Source organism: Triturus cristatus, chromosome 1_2 (assembly GCF_964204655.1).
Source record: "Triturus cristatus chromosome 1_2, aTriCri1.1, whole genome shotgun sequence".
Taxonomy (NCBI): Eukaryota; Metazoa; Chordata; class Amphibia; order Caudata; family Salamandridae; genus Triturus; species Triturus cristatus.
The window spans coordinates 208,336,710-208,364,419 of NC_140580.1; positions in this window are offsets into that span (position 1 = coordinate 208,336,710).

Below are 27,710 nucleotides of genomic sequence, written 5' to 3' on the forward strand. Positions count from 1 at the left end.
GAAGATCAGGAAACAGTATAGAAAAATGAGAATGAGGATAAGAGAGAAGTTTTAGACAAATGAGAAATATAAAGGAAAAACCAGAGATAAAGAAGAACAGAGGAGTGAGGAAAAAGGAGGGAAAGAGAAAAAGAAATAGGGAACAGAAGGACAAATTAAAGCTAACAATTGATAAAACAATACAATAACAGAAAAACGTACCACAAAAGAACAAGAATAACGGGGTAGGTGGAGCCATATGGGGAGGGCCACACGTCAGACGGGAGGACGCAGGACGCGAAGCACACAGAGAAACACCATCCAGGCGAAACGTAGAGTATTTAAGTAGGGAAGCACGGAAACCACAACCTGGTAAAAAAGAAATAAAATAAGATAACAATTAATGTGAGAAGTGATATCGACACCAAAAACTTACGAAAATGACTGATACACACGAGGTGTACATTTACGGGTAGATACGCAACAAACACTACACGACATATCATGGTTTAGAGATATCCATGGAAATTCCTTTGCAAGAGTCCAAAAATTGTTGCAGGACAGCTGGGTCTTCATAGTTGGTGGTTCTGTTGTTATGAGTCACTTTAAAAAGGCAGGGGTGGAATAGGCCGTAACGTGCATTCAAACTGCGCAGAGCTGGTCTCATATCTAAAAACCTTTTTCGACGGTCAGCAGTTATTTTGGCATAATCCTGAGCGAAGAAGAGGTTGGAACCGTTCCAGGAAATTTTTCCTCGTTGTTTGGCTGCTTGTAAGACCTTAAGTAGATCCGTATACTCCAGAAAGTACAAAATTACTCCTCTGGGTTTTGTTGATGAAGATGGAGAACGGGGACTCTGGCCCAAACGGTGTGCACGCTGGATATTTAATGGAGGAGATTCCGGAAGACCAAGAAGAGTCGGAAGAAATGTCTGAAAATAGGATATGGCGTTAGAACCTTCAAGACCTTCAGCCAAACCATAAATGCGTAAGTTATTACGCTTATTACGATTTTCCAACTGTTCAACCTGTTGCTGAAGACGTTCAACATCTTTATGAATAAGAGGAACCTTGTCAGCGAACTCCTGAACAGCGTCAACACGTTTCTCCAGAACATCAACCCGCTGCTCAGTGTGAGACCAGTTATCCTCTAAGCTCAGCAAACGGGTGTTGGTTTCCTCCATATAGGGTTTGAGGGCACGGATCTCCTCAAGAAGAAGTTCCATTGAAAGAGGCGTAGAGGAGTTAGTGGGAGATGGAGGATTCGTTTTCCCTCTTTTCCTAGGTGTGAGGGGAGCTGAAGACGGAATTTTAGACCCCTGTTTGGAGCCCAAACGAGTCGTAGAAGAAGAGGAGCTTTTTATGGCCATAGAGTCACTGAGAGCTTCATCTGTATTTTCTGGTAAAATAGTAAAAGGGTTGAAGTCCTCTAAAGAGGCACCAGCGGATTGCGGCACTTCTTTACGGCTGGTCCGAGATGTCGCCATATTTTAGAATTGAAAGAGGGAGATTCGCAGCAAAGTTCCAGAAAACAAAATCACTGTAGAAAGCTTCCAAATTGAGAACAAACACAATACCACTCTAGATGCAGAAATGCTGGTGACGGCTTCAAAAGATTCTGACCCGGAGAGTATTGTTGCGCAAAGCAAGCTGGCAGAAATATGGAGCCTTGACAAATCAGTTTTTACGTGAAGTCAAATAACTTGAAGTAAATAAATAGCACAGCTGCAATGTTCAAATACGAAGACCCAAGCGCATCATACCACAGGAAATCAATGAGACCATAGAAAAATAGAAAGATTCTGGTTAGGCAGTCATTTCAGGCGAAAATACGCAATTTCTGAGGTAAAATAGCAGGGAATGCGAAAAACGCCTGAAAAATAAAAACAAAATGGCGGCCGTTTTGAGGAGAAAAAGCTGTTAGAAGCTCACCAAACGGTGGGAGAGATATTGTGCTGCATCAGGATACACTTCCGACGTTGATTAATGCTTTTTCCGCGCTCCGAAAAGGAGCGAAAATGTCCTGGAGAGGGTGCACTGTGTCACGGCACCACGGAGCTCCCGAAATCGGCGGCCATCACCGAAGACGCCGAAGCCACGCCCCATGAACCGTTTTTTTAATATTCAACAACACATAGAAGTCAGACGTGCAACGTATTCTATCAACACACTTTCTAGAACATTCTACAACACGTGCAGGTTAAAAGTTCATCAATTTTTTAAAACTTAACGATATTTTTTTGTAACATTTTCTTGAATATTTAACGACACGTGCAGGTTAAAAGTTGGCGATTGTTTTAAGTTGCCTTCCAAATGCAAGTAGCAGGTGTGGTTGATCTGAGCAAATTTTATCCTTTGATATGTACTCCACGTTGAAACTGCTTTTTCTTAACCAATCACAAAGATGCTTTTCCACAAAACTAATGTGCACCCTACTTTTAAAAAAGAATGCTTTTCATTATATCTTCAGAGATAAGTTATAGATAGGAATTAGCATTTAAAAAACCTTTGAAATTCACTGAAAAAACCATAGGTTTCATGCACGTTATAGTTAGGAATTGGCATTTAAAAAACCTTTGAAATTCACTGAAAAAACCAAAGGTTTCAGGGGCGTTATAGTTAGGAATTGGCATTTAAAAAACCTTAGAAATTCACTGAAAAAACCATAGGTTTCAGGGGCGTTATAGTTAGCTGGACATTTCCCTCGTACAAAACCCTAGAAATTCCCCTGTTATAGTTAGTTCAGCTAACTATAACTCGCGCCCCCGCAATGCACTGCTGATGACGTCACATATTACATCACTGATGACATGGTCGGTGACGTCACTGATGACATCACTGATGACATCTCAAATGACATCACTGATGACATCACTGATGACGTCATCTATGTGATAAATTAGTACACCTTCTCACACCCTAATATTACTTTTGATACACCAACTCAAAATTTCAGACGGCCATTTTGAAGACCATAGATACTCCAATACCAATAACTACATACCCACTCATTGACTCTTAGGTCTACATACACCTCCACTCACTCACCTGTACAGTCACTCATACTTACAGTCACTCCGTACAAGACTATCATATGCATTTATACAGATATATAGACAATCACACACTGCCAATCATCCATTGAGGTACTGACACACCTAGTCAGTTGTGCAAATAATTAAACACAATCCAATTGACTCACCTATACAGTTAAACACACTCAAGTTCACTTACTCATAAAAATACAAAAACATTTTGACACTCTTATTCAATTACTAGTACAAGCACACACTCATCCATACAGCCAGTCCCGCAATCACACACTCTCACATATAGATAGTTATTTACTCTTATACACATATACACTGTGTTTCACATATGTAGTTACTGTCACATGTACAACTGAGATATACATTCAATCACTAACACACCCTTACATACACTCACCCAATCATACAGTCCATCACAGTTGCACTCTTAAAACCATGCACCCATAGAATCACCCACTCACACATCTATGCACAGAGTCACACACACCCCACCCACACATACACTCAGGCACCCATACAGATACTCAGACAACCAATCAATAACCCATAGAGACACTCATATTGCTATTCACAAAACCATGCAGCCGTTTATACACCAACAGATAGACAGATACAGACATTCACACAGTTTAGTCACTAGTCTGCAGTAAGATACATTTAATGACTCACTTATAGAGTCAGTTACGCACCTAGAAAATCACCCATTCACACACTTGTACACCGACTTATTCTTCAACAGGCCTTTCCCTATATATATTAAACATATTAAAACTGTTCAGAAACACATACTCAATGGATGACGTCGTCAGTGATGTCATCAGTGATGTCATTTGAGATGTCATCAGTGATGTCATCAGTGATGTCACTGACCACGTCATGAGTGATGTAATATGTGACGTCATCAGTAGTGCATTGCGGGGGCGTGAGTTATAGTTAGCTGAACTAACCATAACAGGGGAATTTCTAGGGTTTTGTACGAGGGAAATGTCCAGCTAACTATAACGCCCCTGAAACCTATGGTTTTTTCAGTGAATTTCTAAGGTTTTTTAAATGCCAACTCCTAACTATAACACCCCTGAAACCTTTGGTTTTTTCAGTGAATATATATATATATATATATATATATATATATATATATATATATATATATATATATATATATTATCTACTGGCGGTCGCCAGTAGATAGTTATAGTTACAACCTAGTTTCCATAGGAAATCTCAAAATTCTATTTTGAATAACTTTGGCGCCGGTTGACGAATCCTCGCGAAATTTTCAAAACTAATGGGGCGCTCTGTTCAGCTCCTACCCTGAAAGTCTCGGGGTGATTCGTCAAGCGGGGGCCGAGAAAAAAGGGGGGTCCCAAAACGCGTTTTCCCCATGCATTTTTCCATAGGACCTTTAGACACAACTACAGCCAGAACGGCTGAACAGAATTACTTGAAATTTGGCAAAGAGGTAGTCCTCAGGTCAGGCATGTGCCTTTTGCATATATGGTGTAAATCCGTTCAGTAGTTCCTGAGAAAATCAAAAGTAAAATCATATACATATCTGGGCGGAGCCTAACCACACATCTCATTGTGAGATCTGATTGGCTGTCAGCCCTTCATCCAAGAAGTGTTGGCAGACATCTTGGGACCAATATACATGATAGCACCTCATTAAAAAGCATTGCAGTTAATAGAAGGTTTTAAGACTTTAGTTACATTATAAATCATTTGTTGATGGTACCATACTCATTTTAGGAATTGCAGTATGTTCTAAGGTGATTTTACCATGTGAAAAAGCCTTCTGCTGGGATATCATGAATCATGTTTGAGAGAAAACTATTTTCACATGCTTTTCCCACAGAGGTTTGGAAGGTGATCTATAAGCTAAACTGAGAGCATATTTTCTGTAAATTCACATTATCTTTCTCAGTCATGTGAGAATGAAGTCTGACATTCTCAGTAAAACATGTACATCCAACAAGGGCAGAGACTGTCAGTTGATTCCTTTGTGTTCTACTGCAGCTTCCCAGAGTGTTCCAAAGAACAACTAGAACGCTAACAGTCTTACTTATGACAAAGGTATGGCACACCTGAAGCCATCTTGATTGGAATAAAGTGGTAACATTTAAAACATTTAATTTAAAAAGGAACAAAATGAGAGGGTTCATTTTGCCATAGAATGTATGATTAGTGCTGCAGAAAGAAAAATTAGGGCACATTTTGAGTGACTTCTTAAATCCTCTTCTATTTCATTAAAGAATTCTGACATGCAGACTGAAACATGCACTTTCAATACCAGCAGCAGACTTCCCTGGTGAGCAGTAGCTTTACTACAGTGATCTAATGAGCAACTAGAGTGCTAACATTCTGAATTGATGGCAAATGTGTGACACATCTGAATGCCTTCTTCATTGAATCAAAGTAAAAAACTGACAGTATGCCTACTGAGGAGACTGCAGTAAATGAGGAAATTAGGAAACTTCATAACAAGTCTCCCAAGATGGCCACCAGAGACAAAAGAGCCCAAATGTAGCCCAATTATAGCCCAATGACAGAAATCCCAGAGTGTTTTAAAGAACAACTAGAGCGGTAACAGTCTTACTTATGACAAAGGTATGGCACACCTGCAGCCATCTTGATTGGAATAAAGTGGTAACATTTAAAACATTTAATTTGCAAAGGAACAAAATGAGGGGGTTCATTTTGCCATAGAAATTATGACTAGTGCTGCAGAAAGAAAACTTAGGGCACATTTTGACTTCTCAAATCCTCTTCTATTTCATTAAAAAGTTCTGACATGCAGACTGAAACATGCACTTTGAATACCAGCAGCAGACTTCCCTGGTGAGCAGTAGCTTTACTACAGTGATCTAATGAGCAACTAGAGTGCTACCATTCAGAATTTATGGCAAATGTGTCACATCTGAATGCCTTCTTGATGGAACCAAAGTAAACAAGCATTGAAAATGCAATAGGTCTCGCCCTCGTTTAAGGTAAAGCAATTCTGTTTGTAATTAGGTGGCTTTTTAGCTTTGCTTTTATTAGTGTTTTTCAAAATTTCATGTAAATAACATGCATATCTGTATATGTATGCATGCATTTATATTTGTATTTATATAGATATGCAGATTATATATATGTTTATGTATGTATGTATATACATATATATACACATACATATATATAAATGCATATATGTGCATATGTGTGCGTGTAGAGAGAGGTAGAGATGTAGAGGTAGAGACGTAGAGGTAGGGAGGTAGAGGTAGAGAGGTAGAGAGGTAGAGGTAGAGAGGTAGAGAGTAGTAGAGAGAGAGGTAGAGAAAGGTAGAGAGGTAGAGAGTAGAGGATGAGTAATAGAGAGTAGAGAGTAGACAGAGAGTAGTAGAGAGAGTAGTAGAGAATAGTAGAGAGAGTAGCAGAGAGTGAGTAGGAGAGAGTAGTAGTGAGTAGTAGAGAGTAGTAGCGAGTGAGAAGTAGAGAGTAGTAGAGAGTGAGTAGTAGAGGGAGTAGTAGAGAGTAGTAGAGAGTGAGTAGTAGAGGGAGTAGTAGAGAGTGAGTATTAGAGAGTGAGTAGTAGAGAGTAGTAGAGAGTGAGTAGTGGAGACTGAGTAGCAGAGAGAGAGTAGTAGAGAATGAGTAGTAGAGAATGAGTAGTAGAGTGAGTAGTAGAGAGTGAGTAGTAGAGAGTAGTAGAGAGTGAGTAGTAGAGAGTAGTAGAGAGTAGTAGAGAGAGAGTAGTAGAGAGTGAGTAGTAGAGAGTGAGTAGTAGAGAGAGAGTAGTAGAGAGAGTGAGTAGTAGAGAGTAGTAGAGAGAGTAGTAAAGAGTAGTACAGAGTGAGTAGTAGAGAGTGATTAGTAGAGAGTAGTGGAGAAGTAGAGAGTGAGTAGTAGAGAGTAGTAGAGAGTGAGTAGTAGAGTGAGTAGTAGGGAGTAGTAGAGAGTGAGTAGTAGAGTGAGTAGTAGAGTGAGTAGTAGAGAGCAAGTAGTAGAGAGTGTGTAGTAGAGAGAGAGTAGTAGAGAGTAGTAGAGGGTGAGTAGTAGAGAGTGAGTAGTAGAGAGAGTAGTAGAGAGTAGTAGAGTAGTAGAGAGTGAGTAGTAGAGAGTGAGTAGTAGAGAGTGAGTAGTAGAGAGTAGTAGAAAGTGAGTAGCAGAGAGAGTAGTAGAGAGTAGTAGAATGAGTAGTAGAGAGTGAGTAGTAGAGAGAGAGAGTAGTAGAGAGTGAGTGGTAGAGAGTAGTAGAGTGAGTAGTAGAGTGAGTAGTAGAGAGAGTAGTAGAGTGAGTAGTTGAGAGTGAGTAGTAGAGAGTAGTAGAGAGTAGTAGAGAGTAGTAGAGAGTAGTAGAGAGTGGTAGAGAGTGAGTAGTAGAGAGTGAGTAGTAGAGAGAGTAGTAGAGAGGGAGTAGTAGAGAGAGAGAGTAGTAGAGAGAGAGTAGTAGAAAGTAGTAGAGAGTGAGTAGTAGAGTAATAGAGAGTGAGTGGTAGAGAGTAGTAGAGAGTAGTAGAGAGTGAGTAGCAGAGAGTAGTAGAGTAGTAGAGAGTAGTAGAAAGTGAGTAGTAGAGAGTGAGTAGTAGAAAGTAGTAGCGAGTGAGTAGTAGAGAGTGAGTAGTTTAATTTAAAAGGAACACAATGAGGAGGTTCATTTTGCCATAGAAATTATGATTAGTGAGGAAAAAAGAAAAATTAGGGCACATTTTGAGTGACTTATCAAATCCTCTTCTATTTCATTAAAAAATTCTGACATGCAGACTGAAACATGCACTTTCAATACCAGCAGCAGACTTCCCTGGTGAGCAGTAGGCTTTACAACAGTGATCTAATGAGCAACTAGAGTGCTACCATTCAGAATTTATGGAAAATGTGGGACACATCTGAATGCCTTCTTGATGGAATCAAAGTAAACAAGCATTGAAAATGCAATAGGTCTGGCCCTCGTTTAAGGTAAAGCAATTCTGTTTGTAATTAGGTGGCTTTTTAGCTTTGCTTGTATTAGAATTTTTCAAACTTTCATGTACATACCATGCATATGTATGCATATATGTATATGTTTGCATGAATTTATATTTATATAGATATGCAGATTATATTAATATGTTTATATATGCACTTAAAAAACCATAGGTTTCACACACGTTATAGTTACGAATTAGCATTTAAAAAACCGTGCAAATTCACTTAAAAAACCATAGGTTTCACACATGTTATAGTTAGCTGGACATTTCACTCGTAAAAAACCAATTAAATTCCCCCGTTATAGTTAGTGCAGGCAACTATAACTCACGCGACCGCAATCCTCTGCTGATGACGCCAGATATTACATCACTGTATTTAGACACTTATTTACCCATGTCTTCTTCCATTAATCTTTAGCTATACATATATTACAAATATTTATTTTTCATAAAGACACATATGTCATCAGTGATGTAATATCTGACGTCATCAGCAGAGGATTGCGGTCGCGTGAGTTATAGTTGCCTGCACTAACTATAACGGGGGAATTTCATTGGTTTTTTACGAGTGAAATGTCCAGCTAACTATAACATGTGTGAAACCTATGGTTTTTTAAGTGAATATATATATATATATATATATATATATATATATATATATATATATATATATATATATATATATATATATATATATATATATATATATATTTCAAAGTAGAAGAAAAGCAATCCCAGTGCGCTCTCAGGAGACAAAGCCACAGACACGAAATGCAAAGAAGGGTTGTTTATGCATTTCGTGTCTGTGGCTTTGTCTCCTGAGAGCGCACTGGGATTGCTTTTCTTCTACTTTGGAACTTTAATTACCGGCACGCTCCGCCGGAGTGTGCGCCACCTCCCATCTGGGTCGATACAGTCAGAAGGGGCATTTTGTGTTTATATATATATATATATATAGATATATATATATATATATATATATATATATATCAAGAGGGTGTAGAACAGATGTCATAGATGCTGCAATCACTAAGTCTAGACAGAAAGCCAGAGATGATTTGCTTCAATACAAGCCCAAGCATAGTGGGGAGTTAAAGCTGGCGGATGAACCTACTAGATTGATACTGACCTATTCAAAACAGGAGAAGCAAATAATGTCCATCATCAGGCGTAATTGGCCCATTGTAAAGGATGATCCTGGTATAGGTGGTCTTTTACCAGCACAGCCGGCAATCACATATAGAAAGACACGGTCAATGGGCGATGCACTGGTACGGTGCAACCCAGAAGTCCAGGGGTCAGGTAGCTGGCTATGAGCAAGAAAGGATTTTTCAAATGTTCAAACTGTAAAGCCTGCCAATATGGCATTAACAAAAACTCTTTCAAAACAACATTTGAAGATAAGATATGGTTAATAGACAATCATTTAACCTGTAAAACCGAATACGCAGTCTACCTTTTGGAATGCAGCTGCAACCTTAAATATATAGATAGTACAAAGTTAGCGGCGGTTAAGAGGATCCTCTAGCACACAAGGGCTATAACTAACAATGATGTAAGCTATTCCGTAGCTAGGCATTTTAGAGAGCACCACAATAGCAATCTTAAACATCTGAAATTTTATGTTATTGATGCAGTGCCAGCCCAGAAAAGAGGGGGTTATCGAGAAGGCCAGCTAAGGCACCTAGAGACTCGCTACATACTGGAGCTTGACACCATTTATCCAGGTGGTCTCAATTCTAGTGAGGACCTCTATACATATCTTTAGTTGGAGAACAGAAAAAGGAAATGTGTCCTAGGTACACAGGGTATGTTTGTCTGAGAATGTAATATGAATCTGTATGTGATGCTCTTACTGTGTGGTTTTACCCCTTTGTTTGTAAACCCCTTTGTGTATGTACTGTATTATAAGCACTTTGGAACTCCATGTAGTTAGACCATTGAGACATTATATCATAAGTAGAGAAGAAAAAGAAAAGAAAATGAATTATCTCATGGGAGGGTGCGAGGAAAGATAAGTAGTAAAAGGGAGCCAAAGAAGATCAGCTTTGATTTTTTGGGAAACAGAAGAAGAGGAAACGGAAGCAATCCTATGTTCGTCACAAATAAAATTCCACCAAGTAATTGACGACAGTTTAGAATTGTCTTTCCATGTAGACAGGATCACTTTAAAAGCTAATGCAATAAAAAGATCAAATAACCTAGAACTAGGTAAAACAGTTTCCATATCAGGAGCTAAAGAACCTAAAAAGATATTTACAAAAGTTAAGGTTGCATTAAAGTTGAAAACTGACATGCATACATTCCAAATTGAATTCCAAAAAGATAGAACAGATGCACATTCATATAGCTGATGAACTAATGTACCAGTTTCGGTAGAGCAGGACCAGCAAAGGGGAGAGGATGTAGGGGAAAACTTACAAATAGCAACAGGAGTAATAATGGCTCTATGATACAGAAAAAACAGAGATTGGGTTATCCTGGCTGCAGCCGAAACTTTAAATAATTTCGACCATAATTTGTCCCAATTATCAATAGAAAGAGAGATGGATAGGTCCATTTCCCATGCACTCTCAACATTGGATTTAGAACGAACATTGGCATTAAATAACAATAACTTATAAACAGTGGCAGCTTTAAGTTTATGCGCCGGGAATAGAGAGTATAATGGTGAAGAGGGAATTAAAGGAGGTGAAACAGATGGGAGAGAGTAAGTAGCTAATTGGGTTTGTATAGCATTAGAGATAATAATGTATTCCTTGTAAAAGGAGTCAGGGAGCTGATATCGTGTCTGTAGTTCTTGGAAGGAGATGATAGAAAACCCATTCAAAAACTGATGCACAAAAAAGATCTCCTTTTCCTTCCAGTATTTGTAATAGAAAGATCTACCTTTATATTTAAGAAATTTGTTATACCATAGGGTGGAGATTAAAAAACATTGGATAGGGGATAGATCTTTAAGAAATGTATTGTACATCAATTCACGAGAGTATTTTAATACAGGGCTTTTAGACAAAAAGGTGCAGTTGGACATAAATGTAACATGCTGAAACTGAAACTCTTTTAGAAGCGACCGCTCAAAGATAATCCAGCGAGGAATAGGCGTATCCCCAAAATCGAAGGCCAATGAGAAAGATTGTTTAATCAAGAAAGCAGAATGGTATACTTTAAAATTAGGAAAGCGCACTCCCCCCTCTTCTTTGGGGCGAATAAGCTTGTTCAAAGCAATGCGGGAGTGCTTATTGTTCCATAAAAATTTAATACATAGAGAGTTTAATTGGGAAAAGAATGTGTTAGGGATTCTGACAGGGAGCATAGAAACCGTGTAAAGGAGATGAGGAGTGACCATCATCTTAATAGTATCTAGTCTACCCCACCATGATAAAAATAAGGGGGACCACACGAGGAGAAGAGATTTCAATTTATTCATTAGTGCGTTAAAAGTAAATTTGATAGTATCCGCTATATTAGAGGCAAACCAAATGCCAAGGTATTTAATTTTGGAGGGACACCATGCAAAGGCCGTATCCGCAAACATAAATTGATAACATATCGAGTTTAAAGGGAGAACCTCTGTTTTAGATAGGTTAAGTTTGTACCCGGAAATGGAAGAGTAAAGGCGGACTTCCTCTAAAAAAGGGGGAAGTGATTCACTTGGATTGGACATGTATACCAATATATCATCTGCGTAAGCAGATATTTTAGTCTCAACAGAAGCAGAGGCAAAACCTTTAATTTTGGGATTGGTTCTAATACGCTCAAGGAAGGGTTCTAAACATAGGATAAAGAGTAATGGGGAGAGAGGACAACCTTGCCTGGTGCCTCTAGATAGGGGGAAAAATTGAGAGAATTGGTTATTAACAAAAATACTAGCCCTCAGACATGAGTATAACAGTTTAATAAAAGAAATAAAATTAGGGCCAAAACCAAACCATTGTAGTGTATGAAACATAAACTGCCAATTTATACGATCGAATGCTTTTTCAGCATCCAGAGACAAAGCAGCCAGAGGATCTTTATAATTTTTACCATGGGACAGGATGTTCATGAACATTCTAGCATTATCGGAAGCCAATCTACCTTTGACAAAACCCACCTGGTCAGTCTTGATCAGAAGGGGTATGATAGAATCAAGCCGAGACGCAATAATCTTAGCGAAGATCTTGCAGTCGTAATTGATTAGGGAGATTGGGCGAAAATGTTTACAAAAAGAGTGGTCCTTATCAGGCTTAGGGATAATGACGATCAAGGCATCCATAAAGGAGCCAGATGCTTTCGCATCAGTAATGAAGGAGTTAAACAGCTGCAATAGTTTAGGGGCAAACAAAGATTTGAAAGTACAATAAAACTCCACCGGTAATCCGTCCGGACCAGGGGCTTTTGACTTCTTTAAAGCTTGTAGGGCAGTAAGTACCTCTTGTAAAGTAATGTCCGCCTCTAAAGCGGAAAACTCAGCATTCAGAGACGGGGGAGCAGGGAGTCCAGAGAAAAACTTATCAAGGTTGTGAGAGGAGGGGAATGTGTCATCTGAATAAAGAGAGCGATAATAGTCATGAAAGACCGCTGCAATTTCTTCATCAGAGGACACCAGATTATTGGAGGATTCATCCATGATTGGACCAATGGTCTTACGTTCAGAGCGAATTTTTAAGTAGTTCGCTAGCATTTTACCTGCTTTATTTTGCCCTCCGTGAAATTTAGACTTAATTCTAAGTAAAACATTGCAAGCATCAACAGTAGCAATTTTGTTAAGGTTGGTTTTGGCTGTAATTAAACTCTTAAGTGAGTCAGGACTTTTGGAGGAGAAATAGTCATGTTCTAATTTTTTAAGCTGTTGTAATTGGTCCTCATACTTTTTCACATTGGCCTTCTTTTTCCGGGACACAAAAGAAATAGTGAAAGCACGGAGGGCCGCCTTAAAAGCGTCCCAATTGTTAGGAATGGAAGTGTCTGATGGGTTGTTAAAGGTAAAGAATTCATTAATAAAGGAGGTGGCTTCTTTAAGATAAACTGTATCCGATAACAGGTGAGTGTTAAACTTCCAGCGATTAAATTTGGTGGAGGTAAGTGAAAGGTCAAAAACAGCATAGACAGGGGCATGATCTGAGATAAAAATAGAGCCAATTTCAGATTTTTGAATAGAAGGGAGAAGGGATTTGCTAACCAAGATATAATCAATTCTGGATCGGGTTTGGTGTACATTAGAAAAGAACGTATATTCCAACAAATCAGGGTTACAGGTTCTCCAGACATCATACATTGGACGAGAGGTAATGGCCGATTGAAAGGATTTATGGGTCTTATCCGGTTGAAATTTGTACTTTGATAAGCGATCCGAAAAAGGATCCAGCCACTGATTAAAGTCGCCTGCTACAATAATATTAGGACAGTCAGCAGTGGAGAGGAGAATTTTGATATCATTCCAGAATTTTGGATCCGGTTTCACAGGGCCATAAATGTTTAACAAAACTAGGGTTTTATTGTATAAAACAATCTTGGCCATTACCCATCGACCTGCATCATCATTTTGAGAAGAAATAATTTGCACAGGTAAAGTTTTGTGGAACAGTATGGCAACCCCCCCTTTTTTGTTAACAGCAGGAGAAAAAACAACTTGGCCTACCCAATGCCTTTTTAATTTCAGCGACTCAGCATCATTACAGTGAGTTTCTTGAAGAAAGGAGATTTGAGAATTAAGTTTAGATAAATGAGAAATTACCTTTTGTCTTTTAACAGGATTTCCAAGACCACGGACGTTCCACGTAACAAAATTACACATACGCGAGGGTCAGGGGAGTAAGATACACATGATGAGGAAAAACTTCAAGGACAAAACGACACTGGAAGACAAAATGCGCATAGAGGTTACAAAAGGAAGCAACAAAACATAAAACCATATTACTAAGAAAAATCAACAAGCCTGTGGCAATGTAGTAAATAACGAGAAGTCTGAAAGCGCCACAGTCAAGGAGAAATGAGGGGAAAAAAGCAAAGAGGAAACATGGGAAGTCTCGAAAGAGAAAAAGATTGACGCACCAACCAAAGGAAGACTGAAGTAAGAAAGTGTGAGAAATAGCAGGGGAAGAAAAGAGGGTAAGCAGACATAGAGAGTATAGGAAAGTAAAGAGGGAAAACAGGTCAAGGAAAAGAGTCCAGACCTGAAAGACATCAATAGAAAAGTGAAGTTGGAGCGTGATGAGACCGGAGAGAAGACAGCGGTATATACCACATGGATAAACTTGGAAGCAGGAGTAAAACCTGGTAGTTGTACGAAAGGAGCGAAGAAAAAACGATATGAGGAGAAGAAGAAAGAATTGAACAGGTAAGAGCCAATAACGAAGAAGAAGAAGCGTGTTTAGCAGACATACAATAAGCAATAGAGCAAACGGAAAACTATTTATACGAAGTATCTAAGGTAACCATAAAAAAGCTGTTAAGAACACCACAGTAAAACAGCAATAAGAAGAAGCATTCAGTGATTTGTGTCCATATTCCGAGAAGAGATGTTAAGAAACAGTTTCAATTTTCCCGGGTCATCAAAGGACCTTGTCTGGCCGTCGTGGGTGATCTTGCAGATGGAGGGATGAAGTATGCCATACTGGACGTTCAAGTGTCTCATTTGTGGACGCAGTGCAAGGAATTCTTTGCGTCGAGCGTTGGTCGCATTAGAGACATCTTGTGAGATAAAGATATTGTGTCCGGACCACGATAGGTGACGTTTAAGTTTAGCTGCTTTCAGTACAGTCATAAGTTCTGTGAACTCCAAAAAAAGCATGATAATACCACGAGGTTTGGTGGAATTCGGTTGAAGGCGACCTAAGCGGTGAGCTCTCTGTATATTCAAGGGTGTAGCTGACTGAAGGCCCAAGAGATCATGAAGGAATTTTCGAAGGAAAAGCAACATATCAGGACCCTCAATATTCTCTGGCAAGCCAAAAAGACGGAGGTTATTCCTTCGGTTACGATTCTCTAAGTCCTCAGTATGGAGCTTTAGTTTGTGAATCTCTTGTTCCAATAACGGTATTTTTGTGGCAACATCTTGAACGTCACTGACACGCTGTTCTAACTCAGACACCCTACCTTCCATAACAATCCATCGGTCCTCTATTTGTTGCAATTTTTCGTTAGTGGCGGCCATACAGGGTTGAAGACCACGCACTTCCTCTAGTATATTATCTAGAACTGGGCTTTGTGACGAAAGAATAGGTGAAGGCGGGTCATTCTTCTGCCTTTTGGGCTTTGCGCCAGAAAAGGACGGTTTACTTGGAGGATGAGAGTCACTAGACATCTTGGCAATTTGACTAGACACCTTCTTGGCGGGGAAAAGTATGCGGAATTTTCTCATACGTTGTAAAATTTGACGAGAAGACTCATAAAGCCATTACAGCATCACCTTAGAACAAATAACATAATAATAAAGCTGTATCGCACCCAGCCTGTACCTCTGAAGAAAAAACCGGAACATAGGGGTGAATCACGGCTCCTCTGAAGAAAAGATAAAATTATGAAACCTTCTCCTGAGAGAAAAACGGTACAGAACAAGCATGGCCAGGGGATAGTGGCAACTGCTGAGCTTAGAACAAACTCCCTCTCGGAGAAAAATGAAGCAGTAAAGCATCAAGGCATGACTGGATCCAGGAAATACGTGCGCGGCGCAGCAGGAATGAGATGCGGGCGCCTCGATACAAAATGGCGGCCGTCGAGAATTACCTCAGGAAATCAAACCGCCACGTTTCCGGGTGATAGGAATGGTAAAAACAGCCGACAAAGGGCAATTCCGGATCACGACATGTTCCGCTGGCAAATTCTTCTGGAGACAGCAACCGCAGCTCGCTAGGAAGCCTTCCACACAGTTACATAGCACCGCGTCCAAGCGGAGCTAACGGAGATCCGCCATCTTCCCTCGGCGTCCAAGCCACGCCCCTATATATATTTTTTTAACATTTGCTATTTGCACACTATGGAAATAGTTCATAAGTAGAACGAGGTAAGGTCCTGGGTAGATAAATCATGATGGTATTTAAACCAACAAATTCCTGGATACAAGGGTCGATCCATAGTGAGGAGGTAATATGTTATGTGCATTGGTCACAATAAATGTAGCATTGTTTGGGGAAGCTCCTTATAAATGATAAATAGATAATAGCAAATGCACATCAGTATGGAGGATTGGGAGTTAGACAAATAGTTTGTAAGTGTGATATTACATTATTTATAGTTAACCAAGTGAGAGAATGGGTCATCAAACGAATCTGCGTAAAAGGTCAAATTTGCACATGTAAATTTCCATAATTGTTTTTTATTCAATATGGTTGTTTTTATATTGGTATTTATACTTTTATTTTGAAGTGCCAACATGATAAACATAGACAAATGAGAAATGTAAATGCATTAATGCCAAATTATTAATAACAAGGCCTGCGTAAAAGGCTTAATTTGAGTAAGCATTTTAAATATCCATAATTGTGATTTTTAATTCAATATGGTTGTTTATATAATGGTATTTATACTTTTATTCTGATGTGCAAGCATATTTATATGTAGTATGTCTTCCATTTCTTTTACTTGGAGCACGAGCACTGTCACTTTATAAATGGTGATTGTATGTACCAGCGTTGTCATACGATCAAGGCCAGGATCGGCCGAAACGACTTATGGCGTGAGGAATAAATCACCATTTTTGGGTCTGCTCTTGTTATTCTCCCCTGAGGAGGACTTTGTGGTGAGGCTTTGGGATATATATATATATATTACCTAATGGCGGTAACCAGTAAGTAGTTATAGTTAGGACCATGTTTCGATTCAAAAACTGTTTATTCTATTCCCAATAACTTTGGCGCCGGTTGACGAATCTTCACGAAATTTTCAAAACGTTGGTCAGCTCCTATCCCAAAAGTTTCGGGGTGATTCGCCAAGCGGGGGCAGAGAGATAAGGGGGGTCCCAAAATGCATTTTCTCCATGTTATTTACCATAGGAAACTTTAGACACGGTTGCAGCTGAAACTGCTGAACGGAATTACACCAAATTTGGGAAAAAGGTAGTGCTTGGTTCATAAAGCGACGTTTTTTTTAATGTTGTAAATCCGTTCAGTAGTTTGAGATATTAAAGGAAAAAAATCTTGAATATATCTGGGCGGGACCTAACTACACAAGCACGAGCTTGGCTCTAATTGGCTGCAAACACTTCAATCCAGGAAGTGTTGGCAGCCATCTTGGTGCAATGTTTTTTAGGTCTCGCATAGCGATGCAGCGCATGCACTGCACACTACACAAACACCACTGCACTGCCCTAAACTCTAGAACACTACCCCAGCACAACCCCCTACACTGCACGAACACCACTGCACTGTCCTAAACCCTGAAACACTACCCAGCATGACCCCCTACACTGCCCAAACACCACTGCACTGCCCTAAACCCTGAAACACTACCCCCAGAACAACCCCCTACACTGCCTGAACACCACTGTACTGCCCTAAAACCTGAAACACCAGCCCCATCACGACCCCCTACACTTCCCAAACACCACTGCACTGCCCTAAAACCTGAAACACCAGCCCCAGCAAGACCACCTACAATGCTCAAACACCACTGCACTGTCCTAAACCCTGAAACACTAGCCCCAGCAAGACCCCCAACACTGCCCGAACACCACTGCACTGCCCTAAACCCTGAAACACCACCCCCAGCAACACCCCCTACACTGCCCGAACACCACTTCCCTAAACCCGGAAACACCACCCCCTGTGTGACCCCCTACACTGCCCGAACACCACTTCACTGCCCTAAACCCTAAAACACCACCCACTGCACGACCCCCTACACTGCCCGAACACCACTGCACTGACCTAAACACTGAAACACCACCCCCAGCACGACCCCTACACTGCCGAACACCACTTCCCTAATCCCTGAAACACCACCCCCGCAAGACCCCCTACACTGCCCAAACACCACTGCCCTAAACTCTGAAACACCACCCCCAGCAAGACCCCTTACACTGCCCGAACACCACTGCACTGCCCTAAACCCTAAAACACTACCCCAGCATGACCCCTGCACTGCCCGAACACAGCTGCTCTGCCCTAAACCCTGAAACACTACCCCCAGCACGTCCTCCTACACTGCCCGAACACAACGGCACTGCCCTAAACCCTGAAACACTAGCCCCAGCACAAACCCCTACACTGCCCTAAACCCTGAAACACCTGCCCCAGCATGACCCACTACACTGCCCGAACACCACTGCACTGCCCTAAACCCTGAAACACTACCCCCAGCATGACCCCCTACACTGACCGAACACCACTGCACTGCCCTAAACCCTGAAACACCACCCCCAGCACGACCCCCTACACTGCCCAAACACCACTACACTGACCTAAACCATGAAACACCACCCCCAGCACGACCCCCTACACTGCCCGAACACCACTTCACTGCCCTAAACCCTAAAACACCACCCACTGCACGACCCCCTACACTGCCCAAACACCACTACACTGCCCTAAAACCTGAAACACCAGCGCCAGCAAGACCACCTACAATGCTCAAACACCACTGCACTGTCCTAAACCCTGAAACACTAGCCCCAGCAAGACCCCCAACACTGCCCGAACACCACTGCACTGCCCTAAACCCTGAAACACCACCCCCAGCAACACCCCCTACACTGCCCGAACACCACTGCCCTAAACCCGGAAACACCACCCCCTGTGCGACCCCCTACACTGCCCGAACACCACTTCACTGCCCTAAACCCTAAAACACCACCCACTGCACGACCCCCTACACTGCCCGAACACCACTGCACTGACCTAAACACTGAAACACCACCCCCAGCACGACCCCTACACTGCCGAACACCACTTCCCTAATCCCTGAAACGCCACCCCCGCAAGACCCCCTACACTGCCCAAACACCACTGCCCTAAACTCTGAAACACCACCCCCAGCAAGACCCCTTACACTGCCCGAACACCACTGCACTGCCCTAAACCCTAAAACACTACCCCAGCATGACCCCTGCACTGCCCGAACACAGCTGCTCTGCCCTAAACCCTGAAACACTACCCCCAGCACGTCCTCCTACACTGCCCGAACACAACGGCACTGCCCTAAACCCTGAAACACTAGCCCCAGCACAAACCCCTACACTGCCCTAAACCCTGAAACACCTGCCCCAGCATGACCCACTACACTGCCCGAACACCACTGCACTGCCCTAAACCCTGAAACACTACCCCGAGCATGACCCCCTACACTGACCGAACACCACTGCACTGCCCTAAACCCTGAAACACCACCCCCAGCACGACCCCCTACACTGCCCAAACACCACTACACTGACCTAAACCATGAAACACCACCCCCAGCATGACCCCCTACACTGCCCGAACACCACTTCACTGCCCTAAACCCTAAAACACCACCCACTGCACGACCCCCTACACTGCCCGAACACCACTGCACTGACCTAAACACTGAAACACCACCCCCAGCACGCCCCCTACACTGCCGAACACCACTTCTCTAATCCCTGAAACACCACCCCCGCAAGACCCCCTACACTGCCCAAACACCGCTGCCCTAAACTCTGAAACACCACCCCCAGCAAGACCCCTTACACTGCCCGAACACCACTGCACTGACCTAAACCATGAAACACCACCCCCAGCACGACCCCCTACACTGCCCAAACACCACTACACTGACCTAAACCATGAAACACCACCCCCAGCACGACCCCCTACACTGCCCGAACACCACTTCACTGCCCTAAACCATAAAACACCACCCACTGCACGACCCCCTACACTGCCCGAACACCACTGCACTGACCTAAACACTGAAACACCACCCCCAGCACGCCCCCTACACTGCCGAACACCACTTCCCTAATCCCTGAAACACCACCCCCGCAAGACCCCCTACACTGCCCAAACACCACTGCCCTAAACTCTGAAACACCACCCCCAGCAAGACCCCTTACACTGCCCGAACACCACTGCACTGCCCTAAACCCTAAAACACTACCCCAGCATGACCCCTGCACTGCCCGAACACAGCTGCTCTGCCCTAAACCCTGAAACACTACCCCCAGCACGTCCTCCTACACTGACCGTACACAACGGCACTGCCCTAAACCCTGAAACACTAGCCCCAGCACAAACCCCTACACTGCCCAAACACCACTGCACTGCCCTAAACCCTGAAACACCTGCCCCAGCATGAACCACTACACTGCCCGAACACCACTGCCCTGCCCTAAACCCTGAAACACTACCCCCAGCACGACCCCCTACACTGACCGAACACCACTGCACTGCCCTAAACCCTGAAACACCACCCCCAGCACGACCCCCTACACTGCCCAAACACCACTACACTGACCTAAACCATGAAACACCACCCCCAGCACGACCCCCTACACTGCCCGAACACCACTGCACTGCCCTAAACCCTGAAACACCACCCCCAGCATGGCCCCCTACACTGCCCAAACAAAACCGCACTGCACTAAACCCTGAAACACCACCCCCACATGACCCCATACAACGCCTGAACACCACTGCATTGCCCTAAACACTGTAACACCACCCCCCACACGACCCCCTACACTGCCTGAACACCACTGCATTGCCCTAAACCCTGAAACACCACCCCCAGCAACACCCCCTACACTTCCTGAACACCACTGCCCTAAACCCTGAAACACCACCCCCTGCACAACCCCCTACACTGCCCGAACACCACTGCTTTGCATTAAACCCTGAAACACTACCGCCAGCACATCCGCCTACACTGCCCGAACAACACTGCACTGCCCTAAACCCTGAAACACTAGCCCCAGCAGGACCCCCTACACTGTCCGAACACCACTGCACTGCCCTAAACCCAGAAACACCAGCCACAGCATGAACCCCTACACTGCCCGAACACCACTGCACTGCCCTAAACCCTGAAACACCATCCCCAGCACGACCTCTTACACTGCCCGAACACCACTGCACTGCCCAAAACCCTGAAACACCACCCCAACACGACCCCCTACACCGCCCGAACACCACTGCACTGACCTAAACCCTGAAACACCACCCCCAGCACGACCCCCTACACTGCCCGAACACCACTGCACTGACCTAAACCATGAAACACCACCCCCAGCATGACCCCTACACTGCCTGAACACCACTGCACTACCCTAAACCCTGAAACACCACCCCCCGCACAACCCCATACAACGCCCAAACACCACTGCACTGCCCTAAACCCTGAAACACCACCCCCAGCAACACCCCCTACACTGCCCGAACACCACTGCCCTAAACCCAGTAAACACCACCCCCTGTGCGACCCCCTACACTGCCCGAACACCACTTCACTGCCCTAAACCCTAAAACACCACCCACTGCACGACCCCCTACACTGCCCGAACACCACTGCACTGACCTAAACACTGAAACACCACCCCCAGCACGACCCCTACACTGCTGAACACCACTTCCCTAATCCCTGAAACACCACCCCCGCAAGACCCCCTACACTGCCCAAACACCACTGCCCTAAACTCTGAAACACCACCCCCAGCAAGACCCCTTACACTGCCCGAACACCACTGCACTGCCCTAAACCCTAAAACACTACCCCAGCATGACCCCTGCACTGCCCGAACACAGCTGCTCTGCCCTAAACACTGAAACACTACCCCAGCACGTCCTCCTACACTGCCCGAACACAACGGCACTGCCCTAAACCCTGAAACACTATCCCCAGCACAAACCCCTACACTGCCCAAACACCACTGCACTGCCCTAAACCCTGAAACACCTGCCCCAGCATGACCCACTACACTGCCCGAACACCACTGCACTGCCCTAAACCCTGAAACACTACCCCCAGCACGACCCCCTACACTGACCGAACACCACTGCACTGCCCTAAACCCTGAAACACCACCCCCAGCACGACCCCCTACACTGCCCAAACACCACTACACTGACCTAAACCATGAAACACCACCCCCTGCACGACCCCCTACACTGCCCGAACACCACTGCACTGCCCTAAACCCTGAAACACCACCCACAGCATGGCCCCCTACACTGCCCGAACAAAACCGCACTGCACTAAACCCTGAAACACCACCCCCACATGACCCCATACAACGCCTGAACACCACTGCACTGCCCTAAACACTGTAACACCACCCCCCACACCACCCCCTACACTGCCTGAACACCACTGCATTGCCCTAAACCCTGAAACACCACCCCCAGCAACACCCCCTACACTTCCTGAACACCACTGCCCTAAACCCTGAAACACCACCCCCTGCACAACCCCCTACACTGCCCGAACACCACTGCTTTGCATTAAACCCTGAAACACTACCGCCAGCACATCCGCCTACACTGCCCGAACACAACTGCACTGCCCTAAACCCTGAAACACTAGCCCCAGCAGGACCCCCTACACTGTCCGAACACCACTGCACTGCCCTAAACCCAGAAACACCAGCCACAGCATGAACCCCTACACTGCCCGAACACCACTGCACTGCCCTAAACCCTGAAACACCATCCCCAGCACGACCCCTAACACTGCCCAAACACCACTGCACTGCCCAAAACCCTGAAACACCACCCCAACACGACCCCCTACACCGCCCGAACACCACTGCACTGACCTAAACCCTGAAACACCACCCCCAGCACGACCCCCTACACTGCCCGAACACCACTGCACTGACCTAAACCATGAAACACCACCCCCAGCATGACCCCTACACTGCCTGAACACCACTGCACTACCCTAAACCCTGAAACACTACCCCCCGCACAACCCCATACAACGCCCAAACACCACTGCACTGCCCTAAACCCTGAAAACACCACCCCCGCACGACCCCCTACACTGCCCAAACACCACTGCACTGCCCTAAAACCTGAAACACTACCCCAGAATGACACCTACACTTCCCGAACACCACTGCTCTGCCCTAAACCCTGAAACACTACCGCCAGCACGTTCCCCTACACTGCCGGAACACAACTATACTGCCCTAAACCCTGAAACACTAGCCCCAGCACGACCCCCTATACTGCCCAAACACCACTGCACTACCCTAAACCCTGAAACACTAGCCCCAGCATGACCCCCTACACTGCCCGAACACCACTGCACTGCCCTAAACCCTGAAACACTACCCCCAGCATGACCCCCTACACTGCCTGAACACCACTGCACTGCCCTAAACCCTGAAACACCACCCCCAGCACGACCCTCTACACTACCCGAACACCACTACACTAACCTAAACCCTGAAACACCACCCACAGCACGACCCCCTACACTGCCCGAAAACCACTGCACTGCCCTAAACCCTGAAACACCACCCCCAGCATGACCCCCTACACTGCCCGAACACCACTGCACTGCCCTAAACCCTGAAACACCACCCTCCGCAAGACCCCTACACTGCCCGAACACCACTGCACTGCCCTAAACCCTGAAACACCACACTCAGCAAGACCCCCTACACTGCCCGAACACCACTGCCCTAAACCCAGAAACACCACCCCCTGCACGACCCCTACACTGCCCAAACACCACTGCACTGCCCTAAACCCTAAAACACTACTGCAGCATGACCCCTACACTTCCCGAACACCACTGTTCTGCCCTAAACCCTGAAACACTACCGCCAGCACATCCCCCTACACTGCCCGAACACAACTGCACTGCCATAAACCCTGAAACACTAGCCCCAGCACAACCCCCTAAACTGCCTGAACACCACTGCACTGCCCTAAACCCTGAAATACCAGCCCCAGCACAACCCCCTACACTGCCTGAACACCACTGCACAGCCCTAAACTCTGAAACACCAGCCCCAGCACAACCCCCTATACTGCCCGAAACACCACTGCCCTAAACCCTCAAACACCACCCCTGCACTACCCCCTACACTGCCCAAACACCACTGCTCTGCATTAAACCCTGAAACACTACCGCCAGCACGTCCCCCTACACTGCCCAAACACAACTGCAATGCCCTAAACCCTGAAACACTAGCCCCAGCACGACCCCCTGCAGTGCCTGAACACCACTGCACTGCCCTAAAACCTGAAACACCAGCCCCAGCAAGACCACCTACACTGCCCAAACACCACTGCACTGCCCTAAAACCTGAAACACCAGCCCCAGCAAGACCACCTACACTGCCCAAACACCACTGCACTGTCCTAAACCCTGAAACACTAGCCCCAGCAAGACCCCCTACACTGCCCGAACACCACTGTACTGCCCTAAACCCTGAAACACCACCCCAGCAACACCCCCTACACTGCCCGAACACCACTGCCCTAAACCCAGAAACACCACCCCCTGTACGACCCCCTACACTGCCCGAACACCACTTCACTGCCCTGAACCCTAAAACACTACTGAAGCATAACCCATACACTGCCCAAACACCACTGCTCTGCCCTGAACCCTGAAACACCACCCCCTGCATGACCCCCTACACTGCCCGAACACCACTTCACTGACCTAAACTCTGAAACACCACCCCCAGCATGACCCCTACACTGCCCGAACACCACTGCACTGCCCTAAACCTTGACACACCACCCCTGCAAGACCCCCTACACTGCCCAAACACCACTGCCCTAAACACTGAAAAACCACCCCATGCACGACCCCCTACACTGCCCGAACACCACTGCACTGCCCTAAACCCTAAAACACTACCCCAGCATGACCCCTACACTGTCCGAACACCACTGCTCTGCCCTAAACCCTGAAACACTACCCCCAGCACGTCCTCCTACACTGCCCGAACACAACGGCACTGCCCTAAACCCTGAAACACTAGCCCCAGCATGAACCCCTACACAGCCCGAACACCACTGCACTGCCCTAAACCCGGAAACACCTGCCCCAACACGACCCACAATACTACCCAAACACCACTGCACTGCCCTAAACCCTGAAACTCTATCCCCAGCACAACCCCCTACACTGCCCAAACACCACTGCACTGCCCTAAACCCTGAAACACCAACCCCAGCACGACCCCCTACACTGCCCGAACACCACTACACTGACCTAAACCCTGAAACACCACCCCCAGCACGACCCCCTACACTGCCCGAACACCACTGCACTGCCCTAAACCCTGAAACACCACCCCCAGCATGACCCCCTACACTGCCCGAACAAAACCGCACTGCCCTAAACCCTTAAATACCACCCCCCGCATGACCCCATACAACGCCCGAACACCACTGCACTGCCCTAAACCCTGAAACACCACCCCCCCCACGACCCCCTACACCGCCCGAACACCACTGCATTGCCCTAAACCCTGAAACACCACCCCAGCAACACCCCCTACACTGCCCGAACACCACTGCCCTAACCCTGAAACACCACCCCCTGCACAACCCCCTACACTGCCCGAACACCACTGCTCTGCATTAAACCCTGAAACACTACTGCCAGCACATCCCCCTACACTGCCCGAACACAACTGCACTGCCCTAAACCCAGAAACACTAGCCCCAGCACGACCCCCTACACTGCCCGAACACCACTGCACTGCCCTAAACCCAGAAACACCAGCCACAGCATGAACCCCTACACTACCCGAACACCACTGCACTGCCCTAAACCCTGAAACACCAGCCCCAGCACAACCCCTTACACTGCCAGAACACCACTGCACTGCCCTAAACCCTGAAACATCAGCCCCAGCATGACCCCCTACACTGCCCGAACACCACTGCACTGTGCTAAACCCTGAAACACCACCCCCAGCACGACCCCCTACACTGCCCGAACACCACTGCACTGACCTAAACCCTGAAACACCACACCCAGCACGACCCCCTACACTGCCCGAACACCACTGCACTGACCTAAACCATGAAACACCACCCCCAGCATGACCCCTACACTGCCCGAACACCACTGCACTGCCCTATACCCTGACACACCACCCCCGTACGACCCCCTATGCTGCCCGAACAAAACCGCACTACCCTAAACCCTGAAACACCACCCCCCGCACGACCCCATACAATGCCCGAACACCACTGCACTGCACTGCCCTAAACCCTGAAACACCACCCCCGCATGACCCTACACTGCCCGAACACCACTGCACTGCACTGCCCTAAAACCTGAAACACTACCCCAGCATGACCCCTACACTGCCCGAACAGCACTGCTCTGCCCTAAACCCTGAAACACTAGCCCCAGCATGACCCCCTACACTGCCCGAACACCACTGTACTGCCCTAAACCCTGAAACACTAGCCCCAGCACGACCCTCTACACTGCCTGAACAAAACCGCACTACCCTAAACCCTGAAACACCACCCCCGCATGAATCCATACAACGCCCGAACACCACTGCACTGCCCTAAACCCTGAAACACTAGCCCCAGCACGACCCCCTACACTGACCGAACACCACTGCACTGCCCTAAACCCTGAAATACTAGCCCCAGCACAAACCCCTACAATGCCCGAACATGACTGCACTGACCTAAACCCTGAAACACCACCTCCCGCACGACCCCTACACTGCCCGAACACCACTGCACTGCCCTAAAACCTGAAACACCACCCCGCACGACCCCCTACACTGCCCGAACACCACTTCACCGCCCTAAACCCTGAAACACCACCCCCAGCTAGACCCCATACACTGCCCGAACACCACTGCCCTAAACCCTGAAACACCACCCCCAGCACGACCCCTTACACTGCCCGAACACCACTGCACTGCCCTAAACCCAGAAACACCACCCCCAGCACGACCCCCTACACTGCCCAAACACCACTGCACTGCCCTAAACCCTGAAACACCACCCCAGAACGACCCCTTACACTGCCCGAACACCACTGCACTGCCCTAAACCCTGAAACACCACCCCCAGCACGACCCCCTACACTGCACCAACAGCACTGCACTGCCCTAAACCCTGAAACACCACCCCCAGCATGACCCCTTACACTGCCCGAACACCACTGCACAGCCCTAAACCCTAAAACCCCACCCCCAGCACGACCCCCTACACTACCCAAATACCACAGTACTCCCCTAAACCACTACCCCCAGCATGACTCCCTACACTACCAAAGCACCACTGCACTACCCTAAACACTAAATCTGCCCCCAGCATGACCCCCTACACTACCCAAACACCACTGACTAATTGTCCCCACTGTCCATTCAAACTCACCCCCTCTATAAACGAGCATAACTCTCAGACGATCATAAATATGGCTCTGATTAACTGCAGGTCACTGCCCAAACACGCCCACGAAATACATCTACTCATTGAGGAGCACCATCTAGAGATCCTGTTTCTCACAGAAACATGGCTTGCCCCAGACTCAGATGCCGACATCGTGCAGGCACTGCCCCAAGGCTTCCTTATACAACATCTGAACCGTCCAAAGGGTAAGGGAGGAGGAATAGCCGTCATCTTTAAAGAATCCTTCTCTTGTAGATATCTCGACAGCCCAATGACGGATTGTGAAAACACGCACTTCACTATCCAAATCTCCCCCTGTAACTCCCTTTCAGGAGTTCTCATCTACCGTCCACCAGGAGCCATGGGACAGTTCCATAACTCACTCTTGGAATGCTCCGTGGCCTTGGCTAGCACCCGGCCCAACTTCCTAATTCTAGGAGATCTCAACGTCCATTTTGACATTAGCAA